This window comes from Euprymna scolopes, chromosome 13 (assembly GCF_053919585.1).
Source record: "Euprymna scolopes isolate OS-2025 chromosome 13, ASM5391958v1, whole genome shotgun sequence".
NCBI classification, from domain to species: Eukaryota; Metazoa; Mollusca; class Cephalopoda; order Sepiida; family Sepiolidae; genus Euprymna; species Euprymna scolopes.
Window position 1 is genome coordinate 33,874,215 of NC_136494.1, and position 11,977 is coordinate 33,886,191.

The window sequence follows — 11,977 nt, forward strand, 5'->3', positions numbered from 1 at the left end:
CAATATTTTTATCGTTAAATAATTTATTTCAAATGTGAAGACAGCAAAAAATTCCCAGAATTAAAGATTTTTTCCTTCCTTTTTCTTTTATATTTTTTGAAGAATTCTTTGAAGAATTACAGACATCAAAATAAAAAAAAAAGTCAAACTATTAAGCTTGGAGGCATTATCTTTTTTTGTTGAGGAAAAAAAATAACTAAAATACTTACGTTTATTTCCTCTTGAATTGTCTTTAACATAAATTTGTAAAAAAAAAATGACTAATACCATTAATGATAATATTTACTCTGGTAAGCAAGTTCTTTTGATATCTTTATATAATGGAGATTATGTGTCTGTCTTTTCCTTCTTCAGTACATGTCTTTGAAGCATGTGATCATAGAACAATTTCACACTTTTTATGCATTATTGCTGTACTATACAAGATCTTTCAAGATGCACTGGTTGGACGGTAAAGTGCAGTAAAGGCAGTGTTGCATTGTAGGTTTTTCTTTCTCACATATTTATAGATTGGTTGGTCAGTTCTGTAACCCCGTTTGGTCATAACAACTTTTAATCACTCCATTCTCTTCTCAGACAGTTGAATGTTTTCCACTAGACCCTGATTCCTTTTAAACCAGAACTGAGTAGCTCAGAAGAGAGTATTCCCATATCAGTAGGAGGAGTGACATTCTCTAGCCATTTACTTCATAGCTGTAGTTTGGTCTCTTCCTGAGATGTTATTAGGGGCTCAACATGACTGAGGAAGCTTATCTTGTACTTCAATCATGGGACTGCTGATTCACATCTTTGAAGAAGATGGTGTTTATTTTTTGTAACCTTTGTGATCTTTACTCGTCTGGAAACTTCCCATCTCTCATCTGCAGTGAGGAGATGCAAGTAATGTCAAGCAGCAGGTGTTGATCAACTCTGAGTCTAATTTATTGACATTCGACACATGTACTTCAAAAAGGAGTGGCACAAAATGAAGGCAACACATCTTAGTGTATGTGTTGAAGTTGATCAGTTTCTGTATGATTTTGTTGTCTTGCTATATTTATATATAATGCAGGGCTTCAAAAGAGGGTGGAGTGGATTCTTATATCAGCAGGCGGAGGTGGGGGGTGCATTAATGAGCTATCTGGTTCCTATATACAGTTTGGTCTCTTCCTGAGATGTTGTTAGTGGTTCGATATGGCTAAAGAATGTTTTCCTTAACTACAGTCGTTTGGCTGTCGCTTCACGTCCATGAAGGAGATGGCGTTCATCACTAGCCTTAGTTATCTTTGTTCGGTTGGATCAAAATTTAATTATTTATGAAGACAGTTTACGATAAAGTTTGGTTGGATTTGAAGACAACCATGTTGCAGTCTGCAGAGAAGCAGTTTCGGGAGTATTCTTATCAATACACTTTGTTGGTAATAAGACACTTTATGTCTATATTTTAAAATTTAACTTGAGCATATTGATGAAGATTCATTTCAGTGCTGTTGGTGAGCGCTTTGGTACTTAAGCACTATTTGACCCACACACTGAAATAATAATGCTATTATGAAGAAAGCCATTCTTAACATGGGAAGGGTGTTTTGTAACCATTTTGTACTATCACCTAACAATTTATTAAAACAAGGTATCAGAAAGCTTGCATTTAATTTGAAAATTCTATTTAAAAGTAGCAGTCAAATTGTGCATAATTGCCAGCGCTTTTGCATCTCAGCCAGACGATAATTATATAAGTCTTTTACATTTCCTAATTCTTTGAAGTTGATCAGTTTTTATATGACTTTGTTGTCTTGCTATATTTATATATAATGGAGGGCTTCAAAAGAGGGTGGGGGTGGATTCTCATATCAACAGGGGGAAGTGGAGGTGCATCAATAAGCTTTCTGGTTCATATATACAGTTTGGTCTCTTCCTGAGATGTTGTTAGTGGTTCGATATGGCTAAAGAAGTTTTTCCTTAGCTACAGTCGTTTGGCTTTCACCTCATGTCCATGATTTTGTGGTTTTACTATATTTTTATATAATGGAGATTATGTGCCCAAAAAATTACTACTAATTATGTCACAATTCCACAGAATGTTTTCATGTTTTATTTCAGATTATTTTAATTTTAAATTTTAGTCAATTAATGAACTCTTACTAGAACGACCCCATGGAATTCCATAATGCCTTCTTGATAAAGTTGTATAAATTTGAATTAGTACATCTCTGTCAAGGTTAATATATTAAGAAAAAGAGAGGCATACATGGTCCCCCGTGAGTGCACAGTGAAGAAGGCATAAAATAAATGACTAAATTCAGCATTTCCCTCCCCCATTTAGCCCCAAAAGTCCCCAAGGGGACGTCAAATCCTGGTGAAAATGAACAAACGGTGGAGTTTTAGGCCTTAACATATGTAAATTTGAGTTCTGCACAATGCAAAAAAAAAAAAAGAAATGACTGAGCCCATCATTTGCCCCCCCCCCCATTTAACCCCAGAAGTCCCCAAGGCCTTAACATATGTAAATTTGAGTTCTGCACAATGCAAAAAAAAAAAAAGAAATGACTGAGCCCATCATTTGCACCCCCCCCATTTAACCCCAGAAGTCCCCAAGGCCTTAATATATGTAAATTTGAGTTCTGCGCCATGCAAAAAAAAAAAAAAAAATGACTAAGTCCGTACTTTTCCCCCCACCCCCCATTTAGCCGCTAAAAACCTCCAAGGCCTTAACATTTAAATGTGAGTTCAGCACCATGCAAAACTTCTAAATAGATATACACAGAAAATTTTGGACAAATATGGTAAAATAGTCCCCAAAATGGAATGTTTTTATTAGCCCAAAAAGAGCCTCTGGGGCACACCCAAGAGTTATCGCGAAGTATAGATAAACAAAATTATATAGAAATCAGTTAATTACAACTTTTCAGAAAGTTTTATAAAAATCCAAGGCATCAATTTTTTTTAATAAGCACAAAAGTGTCAATTTTAGTCATTTAAACCCGAAAGGCACCCCTAGGGAGCCAACCAGAGTTTTCCCAGAAAATCCGTTCTGTTACTTTTTTACTCATATCATATTTAATGTTTGTGCAAAATTTTTTTAAATTCCAGGGTGTAGTTATTGAGAAAAGTGCAGACAGATGAACGGCTGAATGGACTCTTTCTTCCTTTTATATACTAAATGGTTATTTAAACACTGTATTAGTAAACAAGGCCAATAGCCATTAGTCGCGTGCTCTCGTGTAATGAATGAATGCGTGAATGTAGGAGTGACATGAAATTTTTTTTTTTTTTTTTACACAGTGATCACCACTTATCAAGGCCCGGAAGCCACTCAGGGATAAGGGTTATTGCAAGTACATCACGTTAGTGAGGAGATTTTATGAAGTGTTTAATTAGGGGGAAAGATAAACTTAAATGACCGTAAAATGGGCTGAAATGACTTAAATAAATAAAAAGTAAATGACTTAGAATAACTTTAATGAACTTAAGAATGAATTGAATGGCCTTAAGAATGACTTGAATGCTTAAAAAATAACTGGAATCCTTCAAAAACAACTTCAATCATTTAGAGAATGACTTGAATGGCTTTGAGACTGACTGTTGTAAAGAGGGTGATCATTTTACATTAAATTAATACAGAAAAGTGATCCCCTACTTTATATCACAAAGTTACAAATGTAAGTACAGCATGTAGTAAGAATAGATACTACACTTTGATCTTGGCCAAAAGGCTAAGAAAAGGGTATTTATTTGCCCCCCACCGAGCAAATTAGGCACAAGGCCGAATTTTAATGTGAGGAGTGAAGGGGAAATGGGGACCAACTCCTCGGGGGTAGGAGAGCCGGATAGTGACAATTGGTATGAAACGTTGCCCATGCACTGACCAAGGTCTTATATGGGAGGTTAGTATTTATTTGCTCCCCCACCGAGCAAATTAGGCACAAGGCCGATTTTTAATGTGAGGAGTGAAGGGGAAATGGCGACCAACTCCCCGGGGAGTAGGGGAGCTGGATAGTGACAATTGGTATAAAGGGTTGCCCCTACATTGACCAAGGTCTTATATGTGGGGTTCCCCCCACATATGGTCTTTGCTTGCAGTATCTGCCAGAACAGATACTACACTTTGATCTTGGCCAAAAGGCTAAGAAAAGCTGTATTTATTTGCTCCCCCACCGAGCAAATTAGGCACAAGGCCGATTTTTAATGTGAGGAGTGAAGGGAAAATGGGGACCAACTCCCCGGGGAGTAGGGGAGCTGGATAGTGACAATTGGTATGAAGGGTTGCCCGTACATTTATCAAGGTCTTATATGTGGGGTCGGTATTTATTTGCTCCGCCACCAGGCAAATTAGGCACAAGGCCGATTTTTAATGTGAGAAGTGAAGGGAAATGAGGACCAACTTCCCGGGGAGTAGGGGAGCTGGATAGTGACAATTGGTATGAAGGGTTGCCTCTACATTGACCAAGGTCTTATATGTGGGATTACCCCTGCATATGGTCTTTGCTTGCAGTATCTGCCGGAACAGATACTACACTTTCTTTGATCTTAACCAAAAAGGCCAAGCACAAAAGTGTCATGGACAGACCGAGAGACCGACTGACCGACGGACCGACGGAGTGACTTATAGAGTCACTTGCACGCGACTAATAAAAATGTATTTATTTAAAATTATAGTTCTAGCAGTTAGAACTACATAATTCGATTTTGGAAGAGTTCATTTTAAAATAGATAAAGTCAGCTTTTTTTATCGCAGCAACATTATTTTCTTTGTTTTCAACAAAAATTGAATAGCTTTTTAAGGACAGGAGTTAGTCCCAGTTGCAGCTTCTCAAGCATTATGACTGAAATGTTTTCAAGTCCCGTGACCTTGCCGGCATCCAGGTTCTTGATAAGTTTAGAAATCTCTCTTACATATTTAAGGATCATGCTTACTCTATTTACAATCACAGGAGGGGGGGGGGGGTCTGGAGGTAGGAAGTTCTTGTTGCAAAAGGGTAGTATTTAATGCAAAATTATTTTTGATAAGTTTAGCGTTGTTATATGCTGAGTATATCTACTTTGGTTTATTGATAATGTTTACAATAGAGGTATTACATCTTTTCTGTTGCCATTTGTTATTCACCAAAATTTGTAAGCACCAAGCCTTTGCACAACCATTCTAGATTTAACAGATTCGTCGTAGGACTCTATTGCGTTTTCTATGACCGTTTTGCAGTAATAAATATGGTTTGGATTTCAAAGCATCTATTTCATTGAAAGGAATATAAATATTAATTTCTGAGAGCAATGTCAGTGGCACATTCAAGGATGTACCATAGCTGGTGGTTTTATTTCTGTTGTATGTTTTGAAGTGGACAAAGCTCTGAATCCCAGCGATTAACTCAATCAGTTATATCGGATGTGATAAAAGACAGATTCTTTTTGAAAATAGAAAGTAAATCAATTTCAGGTATGAAAATCTGAGGCTATCCTAATCAACCGTCCAGTATCTATGATTGAAAAGGATATTTAAAGTCTTACTAATTTGATTTAATCTGAATTCAGACAACTGAATGGTCAAGCGATCTCAGAGGAGACAGGACAATAGATGAGCACTGTTCCGGGTAAGTTGTCAGAAGATGATTTCTGTCAGTATTGGGTTTCTCAACAATCTAGGATTCATATGCAAGGTAGAAATTATGGCAAAACTCCCCTTTCTCATTAGGCTTTTTTTGGTGGACTAGCCATTCAATTATATATTATTTTTTTTTTTTTTTAATCTTTTGAGATGAGGTTTCATAATTTGAGTATTCGTTTTTTTTTGGGTTTTTTTTTGCGGTCTGTTATCCTCATCTTAATAGTTGTTGTTTCGGCCAACTCATCCTCTGGCTTTCTTCAGATAATAACTCTAGAAATGCTGAGTTTTGTAACTTATCTCCAGTAATTGTTCCTTCCATCATTGTTGTCTCACCACGTTTTGGCCAACTAAACCTCTGGCCTGCTTAGTTAGTGGGGTTGATTCTCTATGGTTTCAGGTGACCATTGTTTGATGATGGTGGATTCAATCCTACCTGAGCAGGGCAAAGGATTAGTTGACCCAAACGTAATGAGACAACAACAACTATGGAAAGCAGTAATCAATGAGTATGCGGTTACAAAACTAAGCATTCCTATCCCGTCATGGTAAATCACCTGAAGAAGACCAAAGGAGGAGTTGGCCGAAACGTGGTGAAACAACAAAAACTATAAAGATGAGGATAACAGTCCGCAAAAGCATGAATAGCTATTCAATAGTGTGAACATTAAAGTCACTTCGAACGTGAATGCTAGAAGGATAAACAGAGATGATATGATCAATTTTTTTCAGAGAATGCTTGAAGTCAGTGTTGAGGCGATAGAAGGAGAAGATATATGAAAGTACTACACATAAACACGTATAGGACAACTTAGAGGCTTCAATAAAGATATCTCAACTACACCGAAAACTGTTCCTAGTGTAAGCATAGATTGTGTATTCATGGAGATCTAGGGAGTCGGGTTTTGAGGTGTTCTCGCATAACACAATCCTGAAGTCATTACTAGAAACTGATGGGTCAATATGGGAGGACAGCAAAAGACTACAAGAACTATATATATATATATATATGATGATGATGATGATGATGATGAAAAAGAAATGAACCATATTCGGATGTTATAAAATAAATAAGTCGATTAAAAAAATCACGAATTGTAATGGAACCCGAAGCGCTTTTCCTCAGACAAACTTTTCAAGGATATATGTATGAATGTTTTTTTTTTGTTTGTTTTCCTGTAAAAATACTTATACGAAAGGGATAAGGACGAAAAAAAAAACCGACAAAAAACCCTAAATAGAATGTGTCCCCCCAAATAATTCCACGCATTCTATTTAAGTTGTTTTTTTTCATCGTTATCCCTTTCGTATAAGTATTTCTACATAAAAAAAACAAACAAACAAAAAAAAAACATTCAGACATATATCCTTGAAAAGTTTGTCTGAGGAAAATCGCTTCGGGTTCCATTACAATTCGTGATTTTTTTTTTTTAATGGACTTTTTAATCGACTTATTTATTTATATCATCCGAATAGGATTCATTTCTTTTTCATCATTTTAAAATTTTGCAATTCTAATAAAGATATATATATATATATATATATATATATATATATATATATATATATATATAGATAGATAGATAGATAGATAGATAGAAAGATATATATATATATATATATATATATATACTAGCATGGGTTCCCGGGTGTTTGGAGGTGTGTGTTAAGCAACAACAAAAAAAGTGGTAGTAGGAAAGCAGGTTCAAACCCGTACCACGAAGGAGGAAAATAACGCGGCAAAAAACCGACGTCTTTGCTGTTACGACCACCGCCAAACTGGAAGTGACGTAGGTCTAAATTAAGGCTAGCCAACTGAAAAAAGGGGATGACTTTCGAAAATATCGGCGAAAAAAGCGACCCCTCCTTATAGAAAAGTACCCATTTGAGGGTGAAGAAATTAATGTTTTAAGCCAATTTTTCGGTATTTGTCGTCTGAAGGGTCGAGCTTCAAAACGATACTGATCTTGTGAAAATCCGTCGCCTCTGCTGAAAGTTTTGGGCGGACATGAAAACATACATACATACATTTATATATTTGTAGCTCAAATTTTCGACCCAAACCGATTAAAAAGCTTGCCCTATCTCTGAATACCCTTTGTGTAAAATTTCAAATGTTTAAACCAGAAATTGTCTTTAGTAATTTGGTAGAGACCGCAGAGGTAATTTTTTTAAAACTTTGACCCCTATTATGACCCCTTAACATTTATTGTTTTGGGCTCAAATCAAGTTATTAAGTTAGATCTATGTCCAAGAAACTTTATCTAAAATTTCAAGTGTTTAGACCCAAAATTGGCGGAGGAGTTTGGTAGAGTTCTCAAAGATCAAATCGTTGAACTTTGACTCCTTAACAGCCAAATTTCTGTCCGAAAACCGATTACAAAGATTTTTCCAAATCTCAGTACCCTGTATATCAAATTGACGGAGTTATTGTGAAGGGAAATGTACACAAACAGACAGACAGACAGACAGACAGACAGAAAGACACTTTTCACAAGATCAGTATCGTTTTGAAGCTCGACCCTTCAGACGACAAATATCGAAAAATTGTCTAAAAACATTAATTTCTTCACCCTCAACTGGGCACTTTTCTACAGGGAGGAGTCGTTTTTTTCACCAATATTTTCGAAAGTCATAGCCTCTTTTCAATTGTCTAACCTTAATTTAAACCTACGTCACTTCCGGTTTGGCGGTGGTCGTAACAGCAAAGACGTCAGGGTTTTTCCCCCCGTTCTATTCCTTGTTCGCGGTACGGGTTCGAGCCTTCCTTCCTACTACCACTTTTTTTTTTTTTTGCCTAACACACACCTCCAAACATCCGGGCAACGCCGGGCTGAAATGCTAGTATATATATATATATATATATATATATATATATATATATATATATATATATATATATATATATATCGTAAATTATGAAAATATATGTGACAAGCTACACAGAATTCATCCTCTTTAGAGGAAGGCGGCTGAACTCACCAAAGTGGATGCCACACCAAGTACCAGGTACATCATCTGAACTGGTGTGATTAAGCGCATGAAATTATCTACTGTCTTGTAGGTTTTGCCTCTGCAACAGCAAAAGCTAGACCTACCGTTTACAGCTATGGTTGGTGATAGGCGGCCATCCAACCGTGAAAGTATTACTCCGGCACTAAGTAATCAATCAGTAGCGGAACTGTTAACAAAAGCGTCAATAACATTGTGAATTGGTAAAATGTCAAGAAAGAATGATGCTTGAATCGACACAGAGAAAGAGAGTGTGGTTATTATTATCGGTAGTAATAACATTTGATATTGATTCACCTCTGACATATCTGACATGCCAAGGGTTCTTCATGTCAAATTAGATGCAATTCTGACACTAATTTTGGGGCCTATAAGTGTTACTTTTCTTGATTGTTATTAGTTGTTATATTAGCATTTGTCTTCTATTGTACTGTTTCATACCATGTGTTAGAATTCTGATGAGTAGTTCAAAAGTTTACAAGTGAACAACAAACAGACAAAAAGTTCTCTGATTTCCAGTTTGCTTTACAAACACCGAATTTCCATTATAATATGTTTGTGTTCAAAGATGAGATTTTCCATTTTTTAGACGTTTTTTTATGAGGGAGTCACTGATTATTAAAGCTGAAAGCTACTCGAGAATAATGGTTAAAGAAAATCAAGAGATCCATGAGACAGCACCATAATGATTAGTAATGGCGAAACTTGGGTATGGTTTAGTTATTTATGCAGATGACTCAACAAGAACTTGTTTATGTTGGACTTAAAAACGACTATATTATAATTATAGTCAGTTGGGAAGCAATTCTGAGGTATTGTGGATCATACACAGCCAGTTCTAAGAAAGAAACTGTGCTCATGAAATTTGTGTTATTTTCATCTTAATTGTCACATACATACTAGTTTTTCCTACCCGGCGTTGCTTGGTAGTGTTTTTAATTGCTGTCTTTTGTTTTTTGTATTTTTTAATCTATGCCGCTTTTTTTTTTACCCCAAAATATTTATTTGTAGTCAAAACAAAGGAAAGTTACTTTGTATTGATAAATGTAGAGTTATATACCATTATTTAAGATAAGCTTCCGTACAAAAATAATTTTAATGCTGTCAAAATATTTCCTGGAAATAATGTACACAGATTATATTTTATTCTTTTAAAATCTTCCTGCAATGATACACAAAAAGAAAAGACAAACAAGAATACAAATATTGATTTTGTGGGGAGAACAAGAATTAATGACAAAAATATAGTCATTATCTAGTTCCCTAGTAAAGTAATAAGAGAGATAATAAGGTATGAGTGCCCTTTGGTATATGCAAATAAGTGTGCAGGAAGATAGATATTACAATACATTCATGTTTTTTTTTATACGGTAATAAAGTAAATTACAAAAGAGAAGAATGACATGAATAATTTGTGGCTGCACAAGGGAAGAGAGACGGTATACCAGTCATCATAGGAGCAACTGGGCTTATGAAAAAGAACTTTAAAAAGTACATACCAAGCATACCCGGTGAACCAAGTGCAAGTGAAATACAAACGATTGCACTGAAAGGGACGGCTAGAATCCTGAAAAGATCTCTTGGTTGGACTCACTAAAATAGGGGTAAATGTCAGACATCTCGTTGGATGTCCCATCCCCTAGAAGAAAAAGTTTAAGAAAAATGAAAAAAAAACAAAAAAAAACAAATTGTTATCACATGCAACAGTATGACTGTGACTAAGACTATGAAAACTGGAAAATGAACTGGAAAATGAACTGGAAAATTAACGTAAAGCAAACGCTTTCATTTACACGATTCAACACCAAAAATACCGTCAATGCGACCCAACATAGTGTCAAATACTTCTGTCGACAATACCTGACATGGTCCCAAACAATTTCGTCCGCACAATCTGGAACGATCTTGAACAATGCTATTGAGACAATCCGAGGCAATCCTTAACAACTCTGCCCAATACGATCCCGAACACTTCTGTCAAAACCACACGACTTGAACCTGAAGAACTCTGTCAAAACGACCCAATACAATCCCGAACAATTTTGTCAAAATGACCCGATACAATCTCGAACAACTCTATCAAAACAACCCGATACATTCCCGAACAACTCCGTCAAAACGACGCGATACAATCCCGAACAACTCCGTCAAAATGACCCAACACAATCACAAACAATTTTGATAAAACGACCCGATACAATCCCAAACAACTCCATAACGTATCATTTTTTAAGATGGTATTCGAACGGAAATAATTCTGACACGATCAAAATTTTTCCTGGAATTAAAGTAATTAAATTATATTTTATTATTCTTAATATCGATCGACCAAAACAACTGATGAACAGTAATAAAATATTGATTTTGCAGAAAAAAGCTATTAATGACGAATAGAGAAAAAGACTAACTTTACTTTATGAAGCAGATATTTCTTTGTCGTTTTGTTTCTTAGTTTCATATATTTATAACATCTAAATGCACGTGTTCGGTCATTTCATAGTAAGTATTCTATAGAGAATGTTCAGAATATTCCACAAGTTTATCCGTGAAAAAGAATTTGGTTTTGTGCAAAGTGTAGTATCTGTTCTGATGCTACACTTCACCTTTTCTGTCCTTGGTTAGTGGAGAAGAAGCAATTTAAATTTTTGGTCCCAATCCAAAGCGCCCCTTTTAAGCAGTTAAAAGTTCTGCCCCATTAAAAACTGACCTTGTGTTTAGTAAGTAAAGGTGGATTTCCAATCACTCCCTGTTTTCCTTAAAAATTTTTTGAAGGAAACACTTTACAATTTTCTATAACGAATATTTTCCAAAAGCAGAATTATGCATCCTATTTTAAGCTTTTTTTTTTAAATTGCAGTTCAGGAAATAAAATTATGCCAGTTTTAGATATGGGCTGTCTTGGCGTTAAAGTCAGTGGGTAAAGTCTTGATGAAATATTGCTGTAAAAAAAAAAAAATTGATTCTTGAAAATGTCTAAAATTTAAGCTCAATGAAGATTTAAACTTAAGTTGTCTTAAGAATGAATTCAGGAAATCTTGTTTTATTGGTATCTTATGACTATGAATCAAATTTAATGCAAATTTGAAATTTCAGGAATTTAGCAGGGAAGCCAACAAACGAAAAAAAGGGTAAAAAAATTTAAATATATAACACATAAATAAAATATTACGAAAGGCAATATAAATAACTTTCTTTCCTATCTGGATATGTTTTGTGTATTTTAACATATTTAAAAGCTTTCATTCGGCTAAAAAAAAAAAAAAAAATAGTGTCTCGTTCGTAAGTTAAAGCAACAACAATATGGCCGACCCTGAACATGCTATCTTTGAAGAGTCAATAATGTCTCAAAAATCTAAAAATAAACAAAATACTGATAAAAAATCCACCCAA

At 35.2% G+C, this 11,977-nt stretch overlaps 2 pseudogenes; both read right to left on the reverse strand.

Annotated features, from left to right (window-relative positions):
* Positions 1-3,567: 3,567 nt before the first annotated feature.
* LOC145292587 (U2 spliceosomal RNA) lies at positions 3,568-3,705 on the reverse strand (annotated as a pseudogene).
* Positions 3,706-3,989: 284 nt separating this feature from the next.
* Positions 3,990-4,114, reverse strand: LOC145292594 (U2 spliceosomal RNA; annotated as a pseudogene).
* Between the last annotated feature and the right edge of the window lie 7,863 nt (positions 4,115-11,977).